Here is a 27,148-nt window from a genome sequence, read left to right on the forward strand (position 1 = left end):
GTAAGGTCAAAAGATACTAATGTAAGCTGCTATCTAGAAAGAAGAGTCAATAAAGGAGTAGAATGAATATTGGTTGAGGAAGATATGGTTCATCCTCTTATTTGAATTCAAAAGCAACACCTTCTCAGCTGTGGATATTTCAAGTGCACCGGTTAAGAAAAATGCAAATAGAGCAAATAAAATGGCAATCCTCTTTTCTTATTGGCAAACAGTAAACCTGGCAGCTCTCTGTTCCTTTTCAAAAGACGTTAATCTAGTGATATTAAGCAAGGTTTTTGAAGGTCCTCTAGTGAATTAAACATTCCAGTTATTTACATTTGTAATTTTCTGAAAACATCAGAACTGCAGGAATTCCATTATAACATGGGAGAAATGCTTGAAGCCCATCATGAAAGGGATATTTGAACTAAGGACCATCTCAAGTTGTTATTTATTTATTTTCAGGTATGGTTAGAGATGTATTTTCAGTCTGTATTTTGTGCCATGGATATATATTTTTCCTCCTAAATAGTATATCAGAGTACTATTTTTTTTTTTTTTAATTTTATTTTATTTTTAAACTTTACATAACTGTATTAGATTTGCCAAATATCAAAATGAATCCGCCACAGGTATACATGTGTTCCCCATCCTGAACCCTCCTCCCTCCTCCCTCCCCATTCCATCCCTCTGGGTCGTCCCAGTGCACCAGCCCCAAGCATCCAGTATCGTACATCGAACCTGGACTGGCAACTCATTTCATACATGATATTTACATGTTTCAATGCCATTCTCCCAAATCTTCCCACCCTCTCCCTCTCCCACAGAGTCCATATTTTTAATGTAAAAATTCTTAAGATGTATTGCTCTTAGGCATCTGGGTTTTAGCATGTCTTTTTTTTTTCCTCTCCACTTCCAAATACTGCATTTTTTTTTTTTTTGTAAAAAAGTCCTTAAATGTAAATCTTTGTTTTGTTTTTGCATTCTGTGATTCTTAATCTCAGAAGTTTTATATGATATGAAAAGCAGATTAATTTTTAATCAGATATGGTTTCATTTCTCCACTGAGAAAAGGATATGTGGTAGCTTACTTAAATCACTTAGTTTCACCTTACTTTCTTAACCTCCTGTAGGGAAAGCAAATTAGCCAAGATGGCGTGATCAGGCTCTCTCACCCCATGTCCTCTCACGCTCGCCCCACATTTTGTAAATGACTTATGTAACAGCTGAGATCATTTATAGCACTGCACGCACAATACAAGCACCACCTGAAAGACTCTTGCAGTTGAGTTGCGTTACGGCTGTGTCCACTGGGTCTACCATGACAGAATACGGCATGTCCGCTGCTGCTGCCTTGCCGTTCAGGAGAGAATAAACACGTTTGCAGTTCCTACAGTTCCTCACGACTTCTTCCTGCTCGTGTCTTGTCTAACCTGAGTTCTGCAAACAGTGAGACCCCTCCCAAGTATCTCCATCTCTGAGTTCAAGTAGGCCGACTAGACCTGCCTCCTGCTGAACTTGGCAGAAGCTCTGTCTCAAGCACATTGTGATTTTTGAGATTTCATAGAATATTTTCAAGAAATGCTTGCAAGTAGATCCTGTGGACTGAAAATTTTTAAATATGTATCATTTTGGCTAACGAATATGTGCAGTCAAGTATACATCTTGGTAAAAAGATATTGCCAGTCACAAGGACAGGTATATTGGTTCATGATTTTAGTACTTTTCTATGTGTGAGAAGATACAAGAAATCTGGGTTCATGAATGTTGTTTCCTGAAATATATTTAACTATCTAAGGAGCCTTTTTTGCCTGTTTTCCTAAAGCACAGAGTACCTCATCCTGTTCTTTGTCCTGAATTTCTTTCAGGGTTTCTTTCAGGGTCAGAGGCTGCAGTGGGTAATGACTTAATTGTTGTAGAACCAACCAGATGATAGGAAATATTCTTTGTTTTATAGCGTTTTACAAGGTGTTTTGATTCCTTCTTCCCATTGACTTTAACTTTGCTCCTCTGTCTGTTGTGGCAGGTCTCCTCTTCATGGTTTAAATAGTTCCATAACCATTCAAAAGCCCCACTTCTAATAAAGAACACTCCTTGGTAGATAAATAACTCCAGAATTTGTAGTCAGGCTATGCACTGCAGTTGATTTCACCTAGAGACAGCTTGGCAACCAGAAGGATTTTTCAAATGTCTGCATTCTTCACTCATCCCCAGGGAATTCAAGTGAGTAAACTTTTCTCCTTTTCTTCACAAAATACATAACCATCAAGCATATCATCTTAGAAATGTCAAAGTGTTTTCCAATATTTTGAATAGGCCTTACACATTGTAGATACCCAGTGATAAGGAAATAGTGAACTGGAGACCCATAATATGGTATGATTTAAATTTTTAATATATATATATTTTTATTTACATCAAAATACATTGCCTGTCAAAAGACCAGTTTCTGGATTGTGTTACTTTTATCATGATAAAAAATGCCATTAGATGTGTCATTGAAAATTAAGTAATGAAATGATTTGACATATTAAAGAAAATCTTAAAACAGTAGTTTTTCTTCTAGCTGTCACAACTCATTTAGATACCAATTGTCTGCAATTGCAAATCTCTGAGTTGAAATGTCAGCGAATGGCTGCCTGTGGTGGGGAAAATGTCTCTAAGTTGAATATGAATATTAATTGCCAAAGCTGTATCAAGAAAGACTTAGGATTTTTTTTTATTAGGATTAAAATTATACACAGACATTGGAGAATTTGGCAGAAATAAAGTCCCAAATCACCAAGAAAATTTTAAATGTGATACTACTCCGAAAATTTATTCCCTTTCCAGGAATTACATCGTGTATGCTCCATGAAGTTTCCCACTAGACTCCTTAAGACATCAGTGTAACAGGAAAAAGGGGGAAATGCTAGAAGAGAAATCTTCAGCTTTTCAAATTGTCCTGCCTTTCTCAGTATGTCAGAAAACTAAGATCAGGGCATCCGGTCCCATCAGTTCATGGCAAAAAATGGGGAAACAGTGGAAACAGTGGCTGACTTTATTTTTTGGGGCTCCAAAATCACTGCAGATGGTGATTGCAGGCATGAAATTAAAAGATGCTTACTCCTTGGAAGGAAAGTTATGAGCAACCTAGATAGCATATTCAAAAGCAGAGACATTACTTTGTCAACAAAGGTCCATCTAGTCAAGGCTATGGTTTTTCCAGTGGTCATGTATGCATGTGAGAGTTGAACTATAAAGAAAGCTGAGCACCAAAGAGTTGATGCTTTTGAACTGTGGTGTTGGGGAAGACTCTTGAGAGTCCCTTGGACTGCAAGGAGATCCAACCAGTCCATCCTAAAGGAGATCAGTCCTGGGTGTTCATTGGAAGGACTGATGCTAAAGCTGAAACTCCAATACTTTGGCCATCTGATGCGAAGAGCTGACTCATTTGAAAAGACCCTGATGCTGAGAAAGATTGAGGGCAGGAGGAGAAGGGGACAACAGAGGATGAGATGGTTGGATGGCATCACCAACTCAATAGACATGAGTTTGGGTAAACTCTGGGTGTTGGTGATGGACAGGGAAGCCTGGCGTGCTGTGGTTCATGGGGTCGAAAGTTGATGGACACGATGAGCAACTGAACTGAACTGTCATTATGTCACGATCTTATTACATCAGACTCATGCAATTACGTGTTTCAAATAGCATTTGGGGGTGTAGTTTTGTAGAAGAAAACTACTGTATTGTTTTGAGAACATGGTCTTGATATATTTTGACAAGCTCTTTTGTAATTGTTGATATTATGGGCTACTGAGATACTCAAAAGATAGGCCTTGAGACAGAGATATTTGAATCTCTTATAATAAAAAAGCACTACAGCTCTGTGAGTTAAATAAAGATATGGAAATGTACTATACATATGTGCAAAAAAGGATAAATGTTCCTTCATAAACTTTTTAAAAATAATAAAGAAAATATGAGATTATAGAAATGGAGCCTGAACTAGTTTTAAAAGTTTACATATTTTATGACATAAAGTAATTGAATACCCAAATGGACATGGTTTGCTTTTATTTCAAGCATAGGAAAGCATTTTGAGATAATCATACTAATTTTTTATTTGGAAATGAATGATTAATGTGTGTAAACCACATAATGTTGTATTTTCCCAGTATTCATTTAAATCTTTTGTCAGATGATTACAATTCCAAGCCTGCTGTTGAGGGCATTATTTCACATTGGAAAAAATTTTCTCTTTTCAGAAACAAACATTTCACATTTACATGGGAAATATAATATTCTTTAGTGCTAATATTTCCTCCTCCCTATGTTATCCTAACTCTAGAAAGCAGTGAATTTTATTAGGTACCAATAGTTCAAGAAAAAAGAAAACTGTCTTTGCTCCTTTGTCTCTCTTTTTCTGTGTATTACCCAGGGTTCTAACACTAGACCTACGTGCCAAAACATAAGACCCTTAGAAAGCATTTCCTAAATCTTTTCTTCCTTAACACAGGATGATTAGAGATTAAAATCTAGTGAAAAGCTGGTTGGGATATGGTTGAACTGGGTTGAAAGTTGGCTCCCCCTATAGGTATCAGATTCTAATCCCTGGAACCTGTGACTGTTTGCTTCTATGGTAACAGGCTTTTGCCAGCATGATTAAATTAAGGATTTTGAGATAAGTAATTATGGGTTATCCAGGTGGGCCCTAAATGCAATCACGTTTCATAAAAGGAGATTGACACATACATGGAAGGAAAAGGTGACATGAAAACGGAGGCAGTGAATGGAGTGATGCAACTCTAAGTGAAAGAATGTGGGCTTCCACCAGTAGCTGGAAGAGCCTCCCGAAGAGGCCTGCCCTGCCAACATTTGTTTTAATCTAGTGGAACTGGTTGGAGAAGGCAATGGCACCCTACTCCAGTACTCTTGCCTGGAAAATCCCATGGACGGAGGAGCCTGGTAGGCTGCAGTCCATGGGGTCGCTAAGAGTTGGACTCGACTGAGCGACTTCATTTTCACTTTTCACTTTCATGCATTGGAGAAGGAAATGGCAACCCACTCCAGTGTTTTTGCCTGGAGAATCCTAGGGACGGGGGAGCCTGTTGGGCTGCTGTCTATGGGGTCACACAGAGTCGGACACGACTGCCGCAACTTAGCAGCAGCGGCAGCAGCAGCAGTGGAACTGGTCTGGGACTTTTATCCTCCAGGAGGGCAAAAGAAGAAATTTCTGTTGTTTCAAGTCATCAAATTTGTGGCAATTTGTTACTGCAGTCTCAGGAAGCTTAATATACTTGTCTATCAAAATATGGTGTAATAAATATATCATGATCTCATATTTTACTAATCAAATTTATAAAAGCAATCTGTTATTTAGAATTTTTTTGAAACTCTCTTTGCCAGTGTAAAATGGAGCAGGACCCTGTGGTCTGTTACCGCCCATCCCCACCCCATGTCTTCAGCCTACCCTTTGTCTGAGAATAAGTTCAATCAGAGAAATAAGAAAAATGCAAAAACAAAGAAAACCAAAAGAAAACATTCAGTGGAAGCCAAATAATAATGATGTACTCATTTAGCATAGTCAAAGACCTTTAGTTCCTTCGCAAGGGCTATAGATAAAATTCTAAGCCATATCCTATGAGCTGTCTTATAGATACTGAAACATCACGTGGAGAAGTTAACTACATGGTAACCAGACTGCAGCCGTGACATAAGCTGCAACAATTCCGAGAATTGGCCTCGAAGAAATGGAAACAAGCCGACCTTGGAACTGAAGGTTAACTGTACATAAAACAATCAAGATGAAGCTGGTCAGCCTGCCAATGACCAATTTGAAGCTGACTGTCAGAGCTGACTGTGCTGTTTCTGCATGTTGCATCCTGTTTCAGCCTATAAAAGCTCTTGCCCCACTGGTTGTCAGTGGTGGGGGCATCAGCCTTTGGATAGACATCCATTCTCCCCGCCAGTTGCCAGCATCTGAAATAAAAGAAACTTTCCTTTTCAGCAAGGTGGCCTGTTTCTTGGTTTTTGAGCAGCAAGCAGCCAGACCCCACCTTTCAGTAACAAGTAGATAGAGAAATGAACAAGAAAATAGAATATCACATGATTAAAATGTACCAAAATGTGATTCCTTTAGAATATTACATTAGCAGTATAGAAATAGCCATCTCAAAATAAAGTCAGGATACTACTATAAAATTATATAAACATCATATCAGCAGACCAATTATTTAAATTGTAAATAATAAATTCTTAGATTACTTAGGAAAATGTTTATCCTTTTATAGCATAAAATATATATATATATATTCTAGGTTGTAATTTTAGACATAATCTTCAAAAAATAGTATAGTTTATCTCTTTCAATATATATTCTCAAAAATTATCAGAAATCAGGTTTCCAAATAATTTTAAAATGTAACTTTATAGTTTCTTTAAAAGAGATTTGGCAGAAAGATAAAACTTTTATTTATAAATGTATAAAATTTAAAAACATTTATAGAGAATATATCACTTTTTGAAAGATGGGAAAGATGTTACACAAAATAATATTTGTGAGGTAAGGTGGTAATATGGAAAAGGAAATGGCAACCCACTCCAGTGTTCTTGCCTGGAGAATCCCAGGGACAGGGGAGCCTGGTGGGCTGCCGTCTGTGGGGTCACACAGAGTCGGACACGACTGAAGCGACTTAGCAGCAGCAGCAGCAAGGTGGTAATAATGATTAAACAATTTAAAGAAAAGTTATCAATTAGAGTAAAATTGTGAAGCTGAGTAAATCAGTTCAGTTCAATTGCTCAGTTGTATCCTATTCTTTGCAACCCCATGGACTGCAGCACGCCAGGCAGCCCTGTCCATCACGAACTCCCAGAGCTTGCTTAAACACATATCCACTGAGTTGGGGATACCATCCAACTATCTCATCCTCGGTCATCCCCTTCTCCTCCTGCCTTCAGTCTTTCCCAGCATCAGGGTCTTTTTCAGTGAGTCAGTTCTTTGCATCAGGTGGGCAAAATATTGGAGTTTCAGCTTCAGCATCAGTCCTTCCAATGAATATTCAGGACTGATTTCCTTGAGGATGGACTGGTTGGATCTCCTTGCAGTCCAAGGGACTCTCAAGATTCTTCTCCAACACCACAGTTCAAAAGCATCAATTCTTCAATGCTCAGCTTGCTTTATGGTCCAACTTTCACATCCATACATGACTACTGGAAAAACCATAGCTTTGACTAGACGGACCTTTGTTGGCAAAGTAATGTCTCTGCTTTTTAATGTACTGTCTAGGTTGGTCATAGCTTTCTTCCAAGGAGCAAGCATCTTTTAATTTCATGGCTTCAATCATTATCTGCAGTGATTTCGGAGCCCAAGAAAATGAAGTCTGTCACTGTTTCCATTGTTTCCCCATCTATTTGCTATGAAGTGATGGGACCAGATGTTTTAGTTTTCTGAATCTTGAGCTTTAAGCCAGCATTTTCACTCTCCTCTTTCACTTTCATTAAGGGGCTCTTTAGTTCCTCCTCGCTTTCTGCTATAAGGGTGGTGTCATCTGCATATCTGGGGTTATTGATATTTCTCCCGGCAGTCTTGATTCCAGCTTGTGCTTCATCCACCCCAGCATTTTGCATGATGTGCTCTAAATATAAGTTAAATAAGCAAGGTGACAATATACAGCCTTGACGGACTCCTTTCCCAACTTGGAACCAGTCAGTTGTGTTTCCACGTCCAGTTCTAACTGTTGCTTCTTGACCTGTGTACAGGTTTCTCAGGAGGCCGGTATGGTGGTCTGGTATTCCCAGCTCTTGAAGAATTTTCCATAGTTTGTTGTGATCTACACAGTCAAAGGCTTTGGTGTAATCAATAAAACAGAAGTAGATGTTTTTCTGGAATTATCTTGCTTTTCGGATGATCCAGTGGATGTTGGCAATTTGATCTTTGGTTCATTTGCCTTTTCTAAATCCAGCTTCAACATATGGAAATTCACAGTTCACATACTATTGAATCCTGGCTTGGAGAATTTTGAGCTGAATAAATAACAATAGCATAAAATTCTACTCAACTTTTACCAAACCTAACCTTCCATAGTCTTAAGAATTTTGGATATAAATGTTTGTTTTGCTTTGACTCAGACCATGTTTTAATATGGTCTGATTATGAAATGAATGGGATGATAAAAGAAACACAAAAATTCAGTGTCATATCAGAATATTTACTGCATTCACAAACATAGAGACTTCAACGTAAAGTACTACTAAATAGGGTTAATTGGTTTATTATAAGAATAATTATGCTAGAACAAAGTATTTTGCTGGGAGTTCTCAGATGATATCCTAAATGAAAAAAAAAGTTAAGAAATCAATAATAGTTAAAACACCATAAATATATAACTTGAGGAAAAAATAAACAGTTAAAAATGAAAGGAATAATCACCATAATTATTCTTCAAGAAAATATGAACTCAAACAACATCTCTTCTAATTTATCCTAGCATGTTAGCTATGATTTTTGCCTTTTAATTGCAAAGACTCAGTGACAGCAAGTGTATCATGAGATAAGCTCTCTTATACTCTACTTATGGGAATATCATTTAGAACAACATATTTGGAAAGTTATTTGGCAATAGTTTCTAAGAGTAATAAAATATTTATATCCTTTGACCCAATAATTTTACTTCTAGAAATCTCTCCTGAGAGAATAATTTAAAATGCAGATGCTTTTTGCTCAAAGACATTCATCACTGCAATCATCACAAGCAAAATTTGGATTATTTGAACTTTGGAAATACCTTCATGTGTTCCAAAACAGAGAGATATAGTTAGGTATGGTGTAATACATTTTTCTTTTCTTTTTTTTTGGTAGTTACTGGGTGTGATATACAAATTAAAATTTGTGTTTGGCAGAACAAAATGAATAACTGTGGTAAAGATATGGATATTACTAAAAGAAAAATCAATCTATTAATATTAGAAAGAGTCCATAAATGTACCATAGGGATTAGCTAAGAGAATAAGTCACTAAACATATGTGGTTGGTTAAATAAAGGCCACGTCCCTAGTAGGTCCGCTTCCTAATTCCCAAAATCTGTGAAAGTTACCTTTATGGCAAAATGTGCCTTGCAGATGTGATTAAGGATCTTGAGTTGGGGGATTATCTTTGATTATGCAGTAGGACCAATCTAATCACAAAGGTTCTTATAAGAGGGATGTGAAAGGAGTCAATCAGTTAAGAAGATATGGGATAACAGAAACAATGATTAGAAAGATGTGCTTTGGAGATGAAATACAGTCCAAGAATACAGGAAGCCACTAAAAACTGAAAAAGGCAAGGAAACAAATTCTTTCCAAATTTCTGGAAGGAATCAGACCTATTGTCTTCTTTAACCTCTGAGAACTGATTTTGGAATTCTGTTCCCCATAACTGTAGAAAAACATTTTTTGTTGTTTTAAGCCTCCAAGTTTATGGTAATTTTTTATAGTAATAATAGGAAACGAATGCAACATATACAAAGCGTGTCAGTGAAGTCTTGAATGTAAAGATTTCTACTTTTCTGATCAACGCTTCTCTCACACAGGAATATCCTGGGATTACTGAGTGTGTGTAAAATTAATTTTTGTGCAGGAATTCATTGGAGGTGATAATCAGTGCTCTGTTTATAAAATATGTATAGTAAAGTCTTAGAAAGTCAGAAAGCAGTAGGAAGGGTGAGAGATAGTTTGTATAGAAGCCCTTGGGAACCTCTGAGAATGTCAGTAAACTGAATCTGGTAGCATAAAGTACTCTTTTAGGCTCTCTGGATTAGATATTGACTAAATAACTACTTAAAATGTATAGTTATCTTCATTACTTCCATATACACTCAAACAGCCTAGAAAGTACCTAGATATTAAACAATTCATAAATTGTTCTATTTACAAATCTATGGAATATATGATTATAAATTAATTATATAAATATTTTATTAAATCATTGTTAATATTAAATGAAAATACAAGAGATAACATTATATGTCTAAATGGTCTTAACTAAATTATAAATATGTATACATGAAGAACTAAATGGAAAATGTAACAATAATTCTTTCTGACAATTGAGATTATCAGCGACCTACTTTGCTTCCTAATTACATACTATTTTTCAAATTATTCAAAATTAATATGAGTTTGAGAGTCAGAAGTTATTAGTCAAGCTTTTAACTAAAAATTTATATTTGTGCTGTAAATTTCTATAAATGTACTTACTTTACATTTAATATTTATTTTGAGACTGACGATAATTACAGAATTTATTTTATTAAACAGTTTCCACGAAATCAACTTTATAGCCACAAACAATGGATATTCTACTAGTCCGTGTTAAAAAAGTTGAAATCTCAGGCATCTGAAAAGAAAGCATTAAATGGTGTCCAAAAGGGCAGTGGCTAAAAGACAAAGAAAGGAAAAAGCCTGTGAAAATGGAACAAAAGAAAATCTGAGGACTGGAGTGAGAACCTCAGGTGAAACAAAGAGCCCTCCTGACTAGCCCAGTTTACATAGGGCAGGCTCAGGGAGAGGAGAAAAAACAGACAAAAAGAGGAGCCAAGATTGAGTCCTCTTCTTTTTTGGGTTCAGCCTGCCTTCATGCCTTGAGGATCCTTTGCTTAATAAAACTGAGCTGTAACCTGCTGGTCCACCATTTCAAGTCTTTGCTGTGGGGAGAAAGAACTGAGGAAATGACACACTCCCCCAACAAAAGTATACAACAACATTTGAATCATTAAAATATACTAAATTTCTGTGTGCCAGATGGGAGAGTCTTAAGTATTTCATACAGTCACTTTTTTAATCTTTAGTACAATCCTATGATTATCATTACCCTCATTTAGTGAATGAGGAGATCGGGAAGAGAGATTAAGTAATTTATTGAAAGTTTAGAAACCACATTAATGGTAGAGTCAGAATTCAAAGTCTGGCAGTGTGAGTCTAGAGAAGCATTTTAACTGTCCTTGCTTCTTAACTCTAAAATCTTTGCAAGTACAATTTTAGAGTAAAAATTAGAAAACTAATTTTTTTAATTATGAAATTTTAAGGTGTGTATTAGTTTTTGGTGCTTTTCTTTGCATGTAAGGTTTGGAAGAATTATACACAAACTGGTTTTGTTCTTCTCAATAATAAATTATATATATACATATTTTATATGTACACACATTCAAGCATACATGATATATTTATTATATCTGCTTTTGCCTATTAGTCATCATTGCGTAGCAAATGTCATAAAAATTTTCTACGTGCACAGATACTCTGCAGAGAGAGAAATATCCTGGAAGGTCTACCAGTTTTGTGAAGAACTAATTGTGCACATGAGTGTGTCCCCAGGGCAGTGTTACCCACGCAGTGCAGGTCAGTTTCAAGGCCCAAGAATTTGAGAGTGGAACTCAGTATACATAAGAATTTAAAATCTAAGAACACATTGGACACTTTGAGGCTACTGTACTTAGAATACCAGATACCACCAATCTGCTGGTCGAGGAAGAATCAAAAGGTGAATGTGCAGATAGAACTGGAGATTAAAGGCTTTCAGGAAGCAAATGCGCTGAGAGTCGTATGCTTCTCAACACCTCCCAACTTGCCCTCTTCGCTCACCTTAAACAGAGCTCTACTTTCTACTCTAGATTCTCAGAAAGAGGCTTAAAATCTTTCGAATAAAAACTGCTCTTTCAAGCTGTTGTGGGGTACTCACTACTTTCATCTAAATCATCCCAGATTGAAATAACTATATTTTGGAGAAGAAATATTTAAAGAAATATAAAAAGAATTTGATATAATTCCTTTTTGCCAGCAATCTTGAGAATTCTACATTCTGTTTTAAAATTTTAACAAAAAGTTAAATAATATGCTTAAAGATACCTTTTAGAAGGAAATGGCAATCCACTCCAGGAAATCCCATGGAAATAGGAGTCTGGTAGGCTACAGTCCAGGGGATCACAAAAGAGTCAGACATGACTTGTGGCTCAGCTGGTAAAGAATCCACCTGCAATGTGGGAGACCTGGGTTTGATTCCTGGGTTGGGAAGATCCCCTGGAGAAGGGAAAGGCTACCTACTCCAGTATTCTGGCCTGAAGAATTTCCATGGACTGTATACGCCATGGGGTTGCAAAGAGTCGGACACGACTGAGTGACTTTCACTGAATAATATGCTTAAAGATACCTTTGGAGAAGGAAATGACAATCCATTCCAGGAAATCCCATGGAAAGAGGAGCCTGGTAGGCTACAGTCTAGGGTGTCACAAAAGAGTTGGACATTACTTTGCAACCAAACTATTAAGATATCTTAGAGGGATTTTCTGTTGGCTAGGTCTTCTTAAGGAAAGTCATAGGTTTTGTTTTTTAGTACATTTTAACATATGTAAAGCAGATAATGAGTGTATTCTCACCCAATTTTTTGAGAGAGGATAGATTTAGAAGCTCTTACATTGATGCTACTTTTGAATGTAATGAAAGGTTTTGTGACATAAGAGAAAACTGATTAAAATAGATGTTTTTTAGACCTAAATTTATTTGAAAAGTAATTCTAATACACTTCATTGTACTATGTCTAAACCTTACTATCCAGTAGCTATCTCCCTTCTTTCAGGAGCCACATCTCCATATAATTTTGGGAACTTTATTGTGAGCAGTCTGTTTCCTATTCTTTTTTGAGCATCGCGGACAACTAACTGAAACCTGGACAACTGGCACTTGTGTTCTGTGACTTCAGCTATTGATTGGAGAGACACAAGCATATGTAAAAGTCAGATCACATTCTAACCACACTCAGAGTTCAGGAAGCTGACTTTCAATAGCACTGGCATAAAAATGTTAGGAATTTACTGTCAGAATTATAGATTTTGTATCACTCTAATACTAAGCATGTATTCAGTGCCTGACCATTAATTAGATGGCCTTCAGGAAAATGAACTGCTCAAAGAAGAAAATAGTAACAACACAGAAAAATGGAGACATAATTAACAAATCCCTAGTTTCAAGGCATTTAAAAATGTTAAATATTTCCTGCCAATTGACATTTTAGTTCAAGAACACTGGAAAGACCCATTATGCAAACAGATGTTCTGAGGTGGTAACTTTGTAAAAAGTTAATAGGTAAGAAGAGGAAGTTTTATTCACTCAAATTACTTGTTAACATTAATGGACAGATTCAAATAATTTCAGTACGATTCTTATGACTTCAAGTGCCCCTTTTCTCTTCTAAAATAATTCCCCATCTTATCTATTATGTTAGCTAGCTATTTGTGGTGTCTTTAATACTTTGAAAACAATTTTATGCCTGTTGTGAACTGTAAACAACAAAATGGAGGCATTTACGTCAAAGGGAGCAAAACTGAAGCTAGAGCACCGTTACCGAGATAGAATTTGCACATGTCCATGAATGGATGCAAAATAAACTTTTGACCTGGTCATCTTCAGGCTAATCCGGAGCTCATTTTCTTTACTCTGTAGAAATCACAGCTTAGCAGCCAGTCTGCTACTGATAAGTGATAGTATGCCTGCCAGCACCAATTGTAAGTTGGTAACCTTAAATGTAACCTCCTGTGTAGTTTCTTTGGAACGTTTTTCTCTGTTGTCCTTATAAACCTCTGCCATTTTCTACTCCCCTCAGAGGAAATTTGAGTTTCTTCTTAAATGGTCCCTTCCAAATTGCAATTCTTAAGAACCCAAATAAATCCTTTATTCTTATTAGCAGTTTTCTATATTTTTTTTAGTTGACAATACGTGGTGTCAGAAGTGGGATACAAGGCAACCTATATAGTCTCTGCTTGCTCACCACTGACCCCCAACCTCTGGTACCTCCATGGATTCCAGTAAGGTATCTGCAATAATCCATTGTTCTCTATCATTTCCTTGGTGATCCCAGGATGTGGAATGAACCCTTTATCTTGGTAGAGATTCTGCTTTATTTGGGAATCCTCTGTACTGGCTTCTGTTTTAGGAACTTTGTTTCCAATTTTGGTCTGGTGATTAATTGCTCTTAGAAAAAGGGAAGTTCACTCTCTAAGGATAAGGCTGTGGAGGAGGTTTCTTCTGGAACTCCTAATTGTTTTATGTATAAAAACTGTGGGCCCTTCTCCTATGAGTGTCAGTCTTACTGGATTATGGTTAGCCAGAATGATTTACAATTAAATTGGCCAAATTTAGGCTCCTTGAAATTCTTAATTAGTTTATCAATACAGATGATTAGAAAAAGGTGTAAGATGAAGTGGCCTGAATGGGAAGCTTGTTTAAATTGGCATTTTGAGCCCTCTAAACAACTAGCAATTTCAAAATTGCTTCCCTCTAGGATATTGATTCCAAATTATCTAAGGCTAATTCTGAATTGTCTCAGTGACCGAACTAAAAGAAACTTCTAAATGTTCTCCCAGTGCTTCCCTGCTGCTCCTTTCTACTCCTGCCAGTGTTGCACCTGCCTTGCTCCTCTCAGCCCCTCCCCCCCCAACCTTTTCTTGCCAAACTTCCCTTTCTTGTTACTCCTATCCAGATGATTCTGAAGCTATGCTAGACCCTCCTGTCCTAACCAAGCCAGCCCTAACCAGAATCACCAACTTGTTTCTTACATTGCCTGGACTAAAGCTGCTGCTGCTGCTGCTAAGTCGCTTCAGTCGTGTCTGACTCTGTGTGACCCCATAGACGGCAGCCCACCAGGCTCCCCTGTCCCTGGGATTCTCCAGGCAAGAACACTGGAGTGGGTTGCCATTTCCTTCTCCAATGCATGGAAGTGAAAAGTGAAAGAAGTTGCTCAGTCATGTCTAACCCTTAGCGACCCCATGGACTGCAGCCCACCAGGCTCCTCCATCCATGGGATTTTCCAAGCAAGAGCAATGGAAGACTAAAGCTGAGCTCCAAGCAATTGCTGAGGACTTCCCAAACCCCAATGCTTTTGATTCATATGTTTTTCTCCTGTAGGCACAATCATATTCTAATTTTTTAAAATGTATCTAACTTAAATTGTGGACAGTTGTTTTTGTCCAATACTTTTAAAACTGTAAACTATAACTTTGGAACCTAACATGAATGGCCCATCAACCAAATCTTAAATGTCTCTGGGCATCAGTATTTATTTTCTCTTAAGGTTACCAAGGTCCAACCTCAGGAAGCAACTAAACCAGAATTGAAAAATATCACGTTTTATATTTTAAGGGTATCATTCCCCAATATAAGGCAAATTCCTACGGTTAACCCTGGGTTATGGACATCTAAATAACAAAGCCATACAAAATTTTGAGAACAGTTTAGCCATACAAAAATGAACTAATCAAATAACACCTGACATCTTGGATGGGCACCACATATTTCTTAGTACATGTTGCTGGAAAGACCAATTTTATATGATGATCATTTGGATATTAGACCTGAGAAAAAGAGAGAATTCAAAGATAACATGCTAAGTTTTTATCATGAGCAGCTTATTAATTGATGTGTCATTTATTAAATCAGGAAAGCTGAAGGAGGAATGGGTTTTGAGGTTAGGATTGAGAATTTCTTTTACATAGCTTAAGTCTGAGATGCATTTTGAATATCTCAGTAGGTTCAAGTGTTGGGAGAGTGAGAACAAAATAAATTGGTGCTAAAGATGTAAATTTGGGAGCTATCAGAAAATAGGTAGTATCTAAAGCCTTAAGATTTGATGACATCACTTAAGGAGTAAGAAAAAATAAGCTTAATGATTCAGCTCTGGATGCTTCCAGAAATTCTCATTCAAATAAAGGTGATAGATAGGAAATTGGTACTGAGGAGTAACTGATAAGGTAGGAGCAGATCTAAAGATGTGTGCAGTTCTGGAATACAAGTAAAAAGAGAATTTTGAGAAAGAGAGAATGATCAATGTGTCAAATGCTGCTGAGAAATCAAGGGAAGTGAGGACTGAGAATTATTCATTGATACTTGGCAAGATGCAAATCATGAGTGCTTTCACAGGGAAAATTATTTTATGGAGTGGTAAGGATGAAACTTTATTGGAAGGAATTAAAAAAAGAGAATGAAAAGTAAGATAAATCAGAATATTCAGCTTTTTGGAATTTTGCCAGCCCGTTAACTGCCTTATACTTTACATTAACATTTATTTTATTCCTTACTTTACTTTCAGTTCATCATATGATCACAGTCTCTAACCAGTTTTAATTAGCTTGCTATCTTGCCTTTTCATCTGAATACCCAAAACCCCCCAAATCTTGTCCAATTTAACTGCCATCTTTTTATTTCTGTATTCAGACAGATGAGCCCCACTGAAGGGAAATCACAGACTTACATAGGCTAGTGCCTTGAAAAATTTATATCATCAATACCATCTGTCATTTTCCCTGTGTTCTTCTAGTTATTCGTCTCTGCTATTCCACACATGTATAATTTACTTGGCGTACACATATTCTTTCTTTTTATAATCCTCTCATAAGAAAGAAGTGTCCCTTCTTACAATTTAATCTATTTCAGTCTTTCATAGCCATTCCTTCCACCTCCTGAGTAATCTTGCCCCATTAATTATCTTTTTCCTATATCTTCAAAATCACTCTCCTCACTGGCTTTCTTCCATCATCATTTAAATATTCTAAGTTACTTTCCATCATAGACACAATATTTCACCATCTCTCTTTCTACTCCAGTTTTTCATTTGGCTCACAACAATGGCCAAATTTCTTTAAAGTATTTTCGCTACTCATTATGGGCATATTTTGCTCCCATTTCCTAGTCAGGTTTCTGGAGCCATTTTCTGGAACCCACTTTCATTTTTAACACACCATTGAAACTTTCTTGTGACTGTAACCAGCAACTTCACTAAATCCCATGAACACTTTGGAAACCTAATCCAACTTAAGATTTTCCCTATCACTTGACATTGTTGAATAGTTATTGAAATAGTCTCCTTCATTGGCTTTTATAATTCACACAGTTTGTTTTCTACCAATCTTTCTGGTTGCCCTAAGTAAACATCATAGCCAGCTCTTTTACCTTTAAAAAAAAAAAAAGTTACATGTCCATGTTTTATAGGGTTCCACATTTGTTTGCATTCCTTTATCCCTTTGTAAACTATTGCTCTATGATCTCATTAGCTCCCTGACCTTAATTATCTTTTCAAGGCTAACTCACAAATGCATTTCCCCAGAAATGTACATCCAGTAGCTTCCTAGATATCTCCACTTGACTATTTCTCTGACAAATTAAGCTCAACAAGAACACTATCTTGTCTACTGAAACTCGTCTCTCCTTCAAGGTCCTCTATGTCAGTCATTAGTGCCAGGATTCATCCAATTCTGCTTACTAAGGTAAATTGGGTTAAAAAAAAATAATATATATATATATATATATTCCTTTTGTTTATTCTCACACCGAATCAACCAAGTCGTATTGATTTTATTAATATAGCACCTTTAAATCTTTTGGTTTACCCAGTTCTACCCACACCCTGTGAATCTACCCCAGTTGAAGAATGCTATTATCTCTCCCCTGGGTTTCTTCAACAGCTGTCTAACATGATTCCCTGCTTTCAGTATCAACCTATCCATTTATTTGTCATGCCAGTATGATGCCATTACTCTATGTTTCACTGTTTTTCTTTTTTTTTCTTGGTAAATGTCAAACCTATTTGGGCTTTATATATGCAGTTGGGAGGGTGGGGGTGGAGAGTTGGGGTGGAGGTTAGGAATTGGCCTCCCCTCTTCATCTCTTATTCTTCCAGAATCTGGCCAAATCTTACTTATCTTTGAAATTTGAGCTGAGATGTCATTATTCCCTGGGTATTTCTCCCCTCTCAAAATCTGAATTTATTCCCTTCTTAGCACATATCATTTTGAACTGCATATAATTCATATATGATGAGTTTCTTCAGTCTGCTTGCAGTGATGTTATAGTGACATTAGAATACATTTCTTGTTTCTGCCAAACACTGGTACCCATAGAAACTCTCCTGCTCATTCTTCTTTCATAAAGGAGTCAGTGCATCAATCAGCACAAATTTTTTGGAAGGACCACTTAGAGGACAGGCAATACTTGAAGCCCTAGAAAGAGAAGTGAAGAAGATGGAATGACTACAGGATTATGAGACACTCAATAAACACACAAACATATACATGATTTCAGGCACAGCTGAATGCTAAAAGCAAACAAGGAAAGTCAAACACGAAAATATGGCAGATTAACTGGATTCTAAGGAGGAGAAGAGAGGGTGTTACTTTAGTTCAGAGAATTGTGAATTGAGACCTGAATGGTGAGGAGAGGGCAGCCATGCAATGATCTAGAGGAAAATTCCAAGCCAAAAATAACACCCTAGTATCTTGATGTGGGAACAACGTAGACATATTTGAAGGTTGAAGTGAGGCTCTCATGACAGCAGCATTAGTCAGAGGGAAGAGGAGGGCAGAGAGGTGTTCAGGCCACGTCATGCAGAACCATATAGGCAGGGAAGCCTTACTCCGGTTGTGACAAACCATCGAGTTTGGACTGGACAGTAATCTAGTTTGATCTAGTTCATTAGCTCCTGGGGGGTAAGGGGACTCCCATGTTCTCCCACACTAATCTCTCCCGTATAGTCAATGTGTGGGTAAAGCTCTAAGTCTTTCCCAGGCTTCAAAATGAAACAGCTGAAAGACTAAACTTATTGGAATTTCTGATTGTTTCTCAAAAGCGGGTTCTTTTTTTGTTATGTGTTAATAGGCTTCTGGAGAAGGCATTGGAGAAGGCAATGGCACCCCACTCCAGTACACTTGCCTGGAAAATCCCATGGTTGGAGGAGCATGGAAGGCTGCAGTCCATGGGGTTGCTGAGGGTCAGACATGACTGAGCGACTTCACTTTCACTTTTCACTTTCATGCACTGGAGAAGGAAATGGCAAGCCACTCCAGTGTTCTTGCCTGAAGAATCCCAGGGCCGGGGGAGCCTGGTGGGCTGCCGTCTGTGGGGTCATACAGAGTCGGACACGACTGAAGCGACTTAGCAGCAGCAATAGGCTCCTGACTTCCCAGGTGGCTCTAGTGGTAAAGAACCCACCTGCCAGTACAGGAGACATAAGAGATTGTGGGTTCCACCCCCAGGTTGGTAACATCCCCTGGAGGAGGAAATGGCCACCTACTCCAGTATTCTTGCCTAGAGAATCCCATGGACAGAGCCCTTTAGGAGTGAATGTGGGGTAATGGCCCAGAGAACTGCATGGTTTCACCAGTGTTAGTCTAATGCCTCGTCAGAGGCCTTCATCTCTTTGTAGCTGAAACTGTAACTTGTTCACCATTTTATCCCCAGGCCTATTCAGCACCTGAATAGGACTCAACTACTGTTTGTTGAAGGAAGGAGAATCTATGGAGACAGAATGGAAAAATTTAACATCAATCCAGAGGATGGTTGGATCATCATGGTGGCTCATATTTGTATGCCCCAGTGACCATCACCCGTTTTCTGGAAAGAGTGGTCCACAGCTCAGTGCCGTCTCCCAGCATTCAGCACAAATTATCTCCTTGAAAGATCTGAGCTTTCATTTTGTGAACCACAGCTAGGTGAGTATTCTCTTTTGCTTGTATGTACTTAGATCTCAATACTGCGGGGTAGGGGTGGGGGGGGGGGGAAGAAACCACAAACCCAGAACTAATTAAAATGAACTTGAAGATTGGATTGAAACGACATATGTTTTTTTTATTTGCATTTGGAAAAGCAAGTGACAGGATCTAGCATTCTAGGATAGGAAGGTGATTGACAGTAATGAGTAACAATTCGGAAAAGAGAAACATATTGCTAGAGTCACAAAACCTCTTATGCCCCAAACATTTTCCCTCTTTTAAAAATTGGCCCTCTTTGCATTATTTTTTTTTCGTCAGAAGAGTTGTAGCTGCCATTCTTAGCTCAGTTTCTTTTGCATTCATGCTCATGAAAAAACAAAACTGCAAAGCACAAAAGCTCTGCGTTTATATGTTCAGATGGATGAAAGGCTGAAATCTCAAACACAGAAAGATATTGACAGCTCTGACAGATCCATCTCTGGCTTTAACAGTCAAAGATGGTGGCATGGAAACACTTACAGTCAAAAATAGCTCCTTTTGTTACAAAAAAAAATAATGAGGAGGAGATGAATTGAAAGGCTTTGGGGCCCAACTGAGTATCACAAAGATTTTTCTAAAGTCTTGGACCTGACATTTTGTCTATTAATTTTCATTCTAAAATATTTCAAAATGAGCCTGAGAGAAATTTGCTTCTCAGGTTTCTAATTTAAGTTTAGAATAGAAAACTGTGACTTCCTCACAGTGGCACTTTAAAGCATTTCTGATTTTTCCTACTGTGATCGATAGCCTGGGTCTTGCCTTCACTCCGTCACCACCTCTATGTGGAGTACTGAGTGTTTCATCTCCACTTTTCAGTGCCACCTTCTCAACTCTACTCTCATCATTGTCATGTAGCGAGTATTTCTGCAGTAGAACTCTCATTTTTTTTTACAGTGATTATTTATGCCACAGTTAGATTAAAACAGAAAGCAGAGTGGCTAAAGACTTGATGGCAATTTAAAAAATTCTGAATGTAGGCTCAGGGTTATAGTTCTGTGAAACCATCAAACTGACTATTTAGAAAAGATACTTTAAAAGTAGTTGTTTAATGGAATTTTTTATGTTCTAGGGAGATATATTGGCAGCCTATAGCAAACTTTATTTCTCAAAAAGTTTGATGTGTTTGAAAAAAATGGACATTGTCACAGCTTAAGAAGGATTGAAATTCAGCAGAACTCATTTTCCCCATATCTATAAATAACTGTTTATTGAAACTTACTCTGTTACAAATTCTATTTCCTTTCTACATACGAAGCTCTGCTTGAAATGTACCCATCTTTCATTAATATTCATTGGAATTATTTAGTTCCCTAATTTTTTTCTGTTCTTTCTTTCTTTTTTTCTTTCCTCAAAGCATACTATTGCACCTTGAGGGGACCAGGACTCATTAATTTTTGAGCTACCTTTGAAATTTAAGCTGTTTTGTGCATTTTTCCCAAACTGGTACTGTGAATTCTTTTTGTCTGGCTTAAACTGAACTTACTTCAACAGAAGACAACTGTCTAAATGATGACATGTGGTTAATAATGAGTTAGCACTGCAGAAGGTACATAAAACCTGAGACCATATACACCCCACTCTAGCCCTCATCCTTACACACAAAAAAAGACATGAAAAGTTATATAGTTCTAAGTTGCTTTTAAAGTGTAGCAATGTGCTGTGGTATAATTTTCAAATTAGTTAATATAAATCTGTCTTTTTTTAATTCAACTATGTTTAGCAGATACTATGTTTACTCTAACCCTCACAGGAGTCCTAGAGCAGCATGAATTACAGTCGTCAGACAGAATCATTTGATAGGGAGAATTCTAGGAGAGTTTATTGGCTGATTGACATGCCCCACACCACAGGAATCATGCTTAAGAAAAGAGAGGTTTCACGACAATTTTGTAAGGTCCCAATTATACTGATTTCCCTAATCTTAGTCCTTTTAATTACATCTGTCCTCTGAACACAGTAGTCACAAACATAGGATGTGGAGGGCATATGCTCAGTAGAAGGAGTCAGAACCGGTATCACCCAGGGAAGACAGATGGCTGTCATGATCTGACTGCTTCACTACTTTTGCAAAAGGGCAGGTCGGGTGTAGTTCTGTCTCTAAGAGTTTGGCTTCTCTGTCTGAACTGGGTTTGAACTCAGGCTTTGCTGTGGACTGGCTGGATGACCTTGGGAAAATAAATACTTTCCTCTGTGCCAGAGGTCCCTTCTTAGTAAAAAAGGGATAATTATAGAGTCTATCTCATAGAGTTCTGTATGGATTAAATCAGTTAATATAAGTAAAAGCTCAAAACAGTGCCTGGTCTGTATTGATCCTGTCTTCATATTTGTTCTTTTTTATTGATCCTTTTGATATTTTCGTTCATCTTGAATTTTTGCATTAAGTTTTTAATACATTAAAGGGATTTCCCTTGTGGCTAAGTGGTAGGGAATCTGCCTGCAATGCAGGAGATGTGGGCTTGATCCTGGGTCAGCAAGATCCCCTGCAGAAGGAAATGGAAACCCACCCGTGTTCTTGCTTAGGAAATCCCACTGACAGAGGAGCCTGGTGGACTACAGTCCATAGGGTCACAAAAGAGTAGAAAAGGACTGAGTGACTGAACAGTAGCCATACATTAAAAGAGTATTTATTTATGGTTAGTGAGTTTTAACGTTTGCACCCAAAGTGAGTGCCTTGCTCATCTCCTCTTATTCCTGGCCCTGTCCTTAAACCATTGCCATTGCTACCTTTCCATTTTTGAAATTTATTTTTAATTGGAGGAATTGTTTTGCCTTGTTGTGTTGGCTTCTGCCATACATCAACATGAATCAGCCATAGGTATACATATGTCCTCTCCCTCTTGAACCTCCTTCCTACCTCCCACTCCATCACGCCCTGCTAAGTTGTCACAGAGCACCAGGCTGGGCTCCCTGTGTCATGCAGCAAATTCCCACTGGTTATCTATGTTACACATAGTAATAGATATATTTCAATGCTACTGTCTGAATTCCTCTCCTCCCCCCACTCCATGCCCACCAATTCATTCTCTACATCTGCATCTCTACTCCTGCCCTGCAGATAGGTTCATCAGTACCATTTTTTTACGTTCCATATAAATGTGTTAATATACTATATATGTTTTTCTCTTTCTGACTTAACTTTACTCTGTATAGTAAGCTCTACGTTCATCCACTTCAGTTCAACTGACTCAGATTCCTTCCTTTTTATGACAGAGTAATATTCCATTGTATACATGTACCACAACTTCTTTGTTCATTCATCTGTCCCTAGACATCTAGGTTGCTTCCATGCACTGGCTATTGTAAATAGTGCTGCAATGAACATTGGGGTACACGTGTCTTTTTCAAGTATGCTTTTCTCAGGGTATATGCCCAGTAGTGGTATTCCTGGGTCATATGGTAGTTTTATTCCTAGTTTTTAAAGAAATCTCCTTACAGTTCTCCATAGTGGCTATATCAATTTATATTCCAGCAACAGCACAAGACCATTGCTATCTTTCTTGTTGCCCCTGGTTTAACTTGAAAAATCCTCCTTTATTTTGTTTTAAATATTGCAATTATGAAATCTATAGTACATGTAGAAAAATATTTTTAAGACATGCATGTGATTCAACACAAAGCAAATAAATACTCATGCAGTGATCATGCAGATCAAAAAATAGAACATTGCCAGCATCTCATCCCCCACCCCTCCACTGTCCATAGTTACCCTTTTCTCTTTCTAAAAGATTGACTCCTTCTAAATGGTAATTGCTGCCTTGATTTATTTGACAAATGTCTGTCTAAACATGCATTCTTAAGTGTTACAATTTATACTTGCTTATTTTTTTAAAAAAGTATACAAATAGAATAATATTTTCTGTCTGGCTTGTTTTACTCAACATAAGCCTATGAAATTTATCTATGATGTTGCACTCAGTTGTAATTTGTTCAGTTTCCTTACTGAATTGTAATGCATTGTATAAATATACCACAGTTTTTCTGTTCTATGGTTCATGAGTATTCGGTTTGTTTTCAGTATTTGGCTATTACTAACAATACTGCTAAGACCACTTTTATAGAAATCTCTTGTGGCACATATGATATATGTGCTTGCATTTATATTGGATATGTGCTTCAGATTAGAATTAGTAATAACACTGGTTTCCAAAAGTTATTTTATGAATTTTCACCTAATTAACTTATTATTTCTAATAGTTTATCTAGAGGTTATTTTGTGTTTTCTATGTGCACCATCATGTCAGCGATGATTAATAATAGCTGTTTTTCTCCTTTCAAATCTATTAACAGTTTACTTTTTGTTCCTTATTATTTATTATAAGCTCCAATACAATATTAAATAGAAATATTTGTGTTTTATTCCCACTTTTACAAGGAAAACTTTCAACATTTCACAATTAGATAAATTGGTTGCTCTAGGTTTTGTGTAATGGCCACTTATTCGATTAGAGAAGATTCCTTTATGATTCTTGAGGAGGGAAGGGATAGTTAGGGAGTTTGGGATTGACATGTACCAACGGCTATATTTAAAATGGAAAATCAACAAGCTCCTACTGTATAGCACAGGGAACTTTGCTCAATGTTATTTGGCAACCTGGATGATAGGGGAGTTTGGGGGAGAAGGGATACATGTATATATATGATTGAGTCCCTTTGCTGTCCATCTGAAACTATTACAACATTGTTAATTGGTTATATTCCAATATAAAATTAAAAGTTTAAAAAAGTTAAAAACAATAAAGAAGATTTTTAATATTGTAAACACATACACATACACCAAAGAATATTGTATTATATAAAATATTTTTCTATATTTATATGGTCATATACTTTTTCTCTTTTGCTTGGTTATAAATTATATTAATGATTTTTTAATGTTAAGTCAAATTTATATTCCTGGAACCAATCTAAACTGGATATGGATGGATGTATTATCCTTTTATATATTGCTGGGATGGTTTACTAATTTTTATTTAGAATTTTCACATCTGTATTTATAAAGAAATTGGCTAACTTTTAATTTCTCTTTCCTGTAGTGTTCATGCCTGGTTTGATATCATGGTTATCATGAACTTCTTCTGTGTAAAAATCACCTGTTAATCTCAGCTGATGCATTTTTTAAGGTGAAATTCCTAGTTTTCTTTTGCTCTATTTAAAACTTCTTCCCCTTTTTATCTCTGGCTTTCCTGATGTGCCTGAGAGTGGTTTATTTATTTTTTCAGGAAATAACTTTTTATTTTATGTTGAACTATCATTGACTAACAATGTGTTAGTTTCAGGTGTACAGCAAAGGGATACAGTTATACATATATCAATTCTTTTTCAACTTCTTTCCCCTTTTGGGTTGTTACATAATATTGAGCAGAGATCCCTGTGCTATGCAGTGGGTTCTGTTACTCAGCCAGTAAAGAGAGTGGTTTATTTGCATTCATTCTGCCTGAGGTTCTTCAAGCTTCTTGACTTTATGTCTTGATGACTTTCTTCTTCAAATCTGAGAAGTTATCAATTAGTCTCTCATAATCTTTTGAGAATTCTAATTATACACGTAATAGACATTCTTTCGATCATCTTTGTCTTGTACACCATCATTTCTGTTTTCTCCCACTTCAGTCTTTGCTTAATCTGCTCTAAAACCTGTCAAGTGAGTCTTTAATTTCAGTTATTGTATTTTTTCAGCTCTATGATTTCCATTTTCTTATAGTTATTTGTTCTCCCTCAGAATTCTCCATCTTGTCTTTTGTGACCAGGAACATAGTAAGAAACAATTATCTTAAAGTCACTATCTGATATTTCTAATATCAGAGGATTTCAGAGTCTTTTACAAATGCCTGTTGTTTCTGCTTTTGCTGGTTCATGTTGTCTTCTGTCTTTTTGCCTGGGTATTTTCAACTGTGTCTTTAAACCATCTTTGCAAACAATTGGTAGAAATAATATCTGCCCTAGGCTATTACTTTCCTCCACAGAGGATTTATTATTATTATTATTACCATTATGACTTTGGCCAAATGTCTTGGGGAAATAGGCTTTCAGAATTACCTTAATATAATTTTTAGATTCAATATAATATGAGACTGAGCTGTAGTCCCTTTGGAAGCCTATTCTGGATTCATTCTTTGCTATTTTGGATTCACAGGTAGCGCCTTTCCGTGAGGGGTATTCATCAGGTCTGTTTTCTTTTGTGAGAGGTGTGCTCCAAACCTCTGTTCTCCTAGTGTGTGAAGACTGTCAAAAGTGGAGCTCAGCCTAACCTTCAGTTGCCCCCTCCGAAATAACAAATAATCTCAAGGAAAGAGACGCTCATCAGCTGAGCCTCTGTCCTCAACGGATCATACCAATCTGCATTGTTTTATTAGTTGTAAAATATAAGCTTTTAAAAATATTTTGGCCAGCTTTTCTTGTTGTCTTGGTGAGAGAATTGGTACAAATTACCCCATTTGACATTTCTAGAAGTGGAATTGCTTTTCATATAAAAACCCATTATACCAAATAAGGGGGAAAAAAAAAAAGGCACTGAAACTGAATCCAATTTCATGAGACATGTTTGTTTAACGGTAATATTCTAATTCAATTAGGAAAGCCTTTCGACAAACACAAAACCATTCAAAATAATCCAGTCTTAAAAGGTTCAAGTAAATATTGGGAAAGAGATGTCATTTTATATTTTTAGCCCAAGTTCATTTTCAGTTCTATCTCAGTATTTATTTTATTTTCATTACGACTCATCAATGCCCTGATACTATGCTAGGTGTTAGAGATACAGTATGGCTTTGCGAGTAGGAGAGACAGAGTCCTTGCTCTAATGAACCTTAGAGAAAAGTGGAGAAGACAGCTAGGATTACACGAGGTAATCTGTGAAGCATGGTTCTTGCTATGTAATACACATTTAAATACTATCGCTATTAATACACACAGTCATTTCCCAACAGCCTGCAGTTCCTAGGCCTCTTCGGGCCTGTATCTCCTAGTGGGTGGATTTATGAGGGTGGGCAATATGTGCAAATAGATTAAGCAGTGGGGGCTTTATAGGTAGCTGTGTTTTTCGAGGAAAGTTATTGGGACATAAAATGATGATGTTGACCAGAAGAGAGACAGTAAAAACAAGCATTTTGGAAAAAAGGAGGAGAAACCTTTCTAGAAAAAAATAACGAGAAGTAAGAGTGACACCTAGAACTCCTCCAGGCCTTGAGGTCCAAGAGAAAATATGACCCCTATTTGACAGACTAAGGGAGAAAATGTGTCTTCAAAGGAAAACCAATCCTCAGGAAAGCACAAAGGTAAAGAGAATACAGAAAAGAGGGTGAGGATTTTGCTAAGGAGAGACTGCAGTTTTAAGATGTTATGATGGCACCTTTGTTGTGTTATTTTTCAAAAAAAAAAAATGGAAACAATGAATTAGTCCTTGTTCCCTTCCAAACTATGCAAGACATTCTGGACCAGGGACAAACTATATGTTACTTCAGTTTTCATCTTAAGGAGGTTATCTCTTCTCATCATTGTATGTTGAGTATAGATCATTTACATTTATTTTTAACTTTAGATTCATAATTACTAAAATACACATGTCGACCAGGTCAAGAGTATTTCTCATCACTCGGAGATGAATCAAGTGACGTGATTTTTGTTTAGAGGAAGAGGTAGGCGTA

The 27,148-nt window shown here is 36.9% G+C and overlaps 1 long non-coding RNA gene across 1 annotated transcript; it reads left to right on the plus strand.

The window, feature by feature from the left end:
- The first annotated feature begins 580 nt into the window (after nt 1-580).
- On the plus strand, nt 581-25,775 carry LOC129619719 (uncharacterized). Its single transcript, XR_008698059.1, has 5 exons — nt 581-1,677; nt 2,006-2,202; nt 13,698-13,801; nt 19,219-19,469; nt 25,639-25,775. It is a non-coding gene; the product is annotated as an uncharacterized LOC129619719 (long non-coding RNA).
- The last annotated feature ends 1,373 nt before the right edge of the window (nt 25,776-27,148 follow it).

Source organism: Bubalus kerabau, chromosome 9 (genome assembly GCF_029407905.1).
Source record: "Bubalus kerabau isolate K-KA32 ecotype Philippines breed swamp buffalo chromosome 9, PCC_UOA_SB_1v2, whole genome shotgun sequence".
NCBI lineage: Eukaryota > Metazoa > Chordata > Mammalia > Artiodactyla > Bovidae > Bubalus > Bubalus kerabau.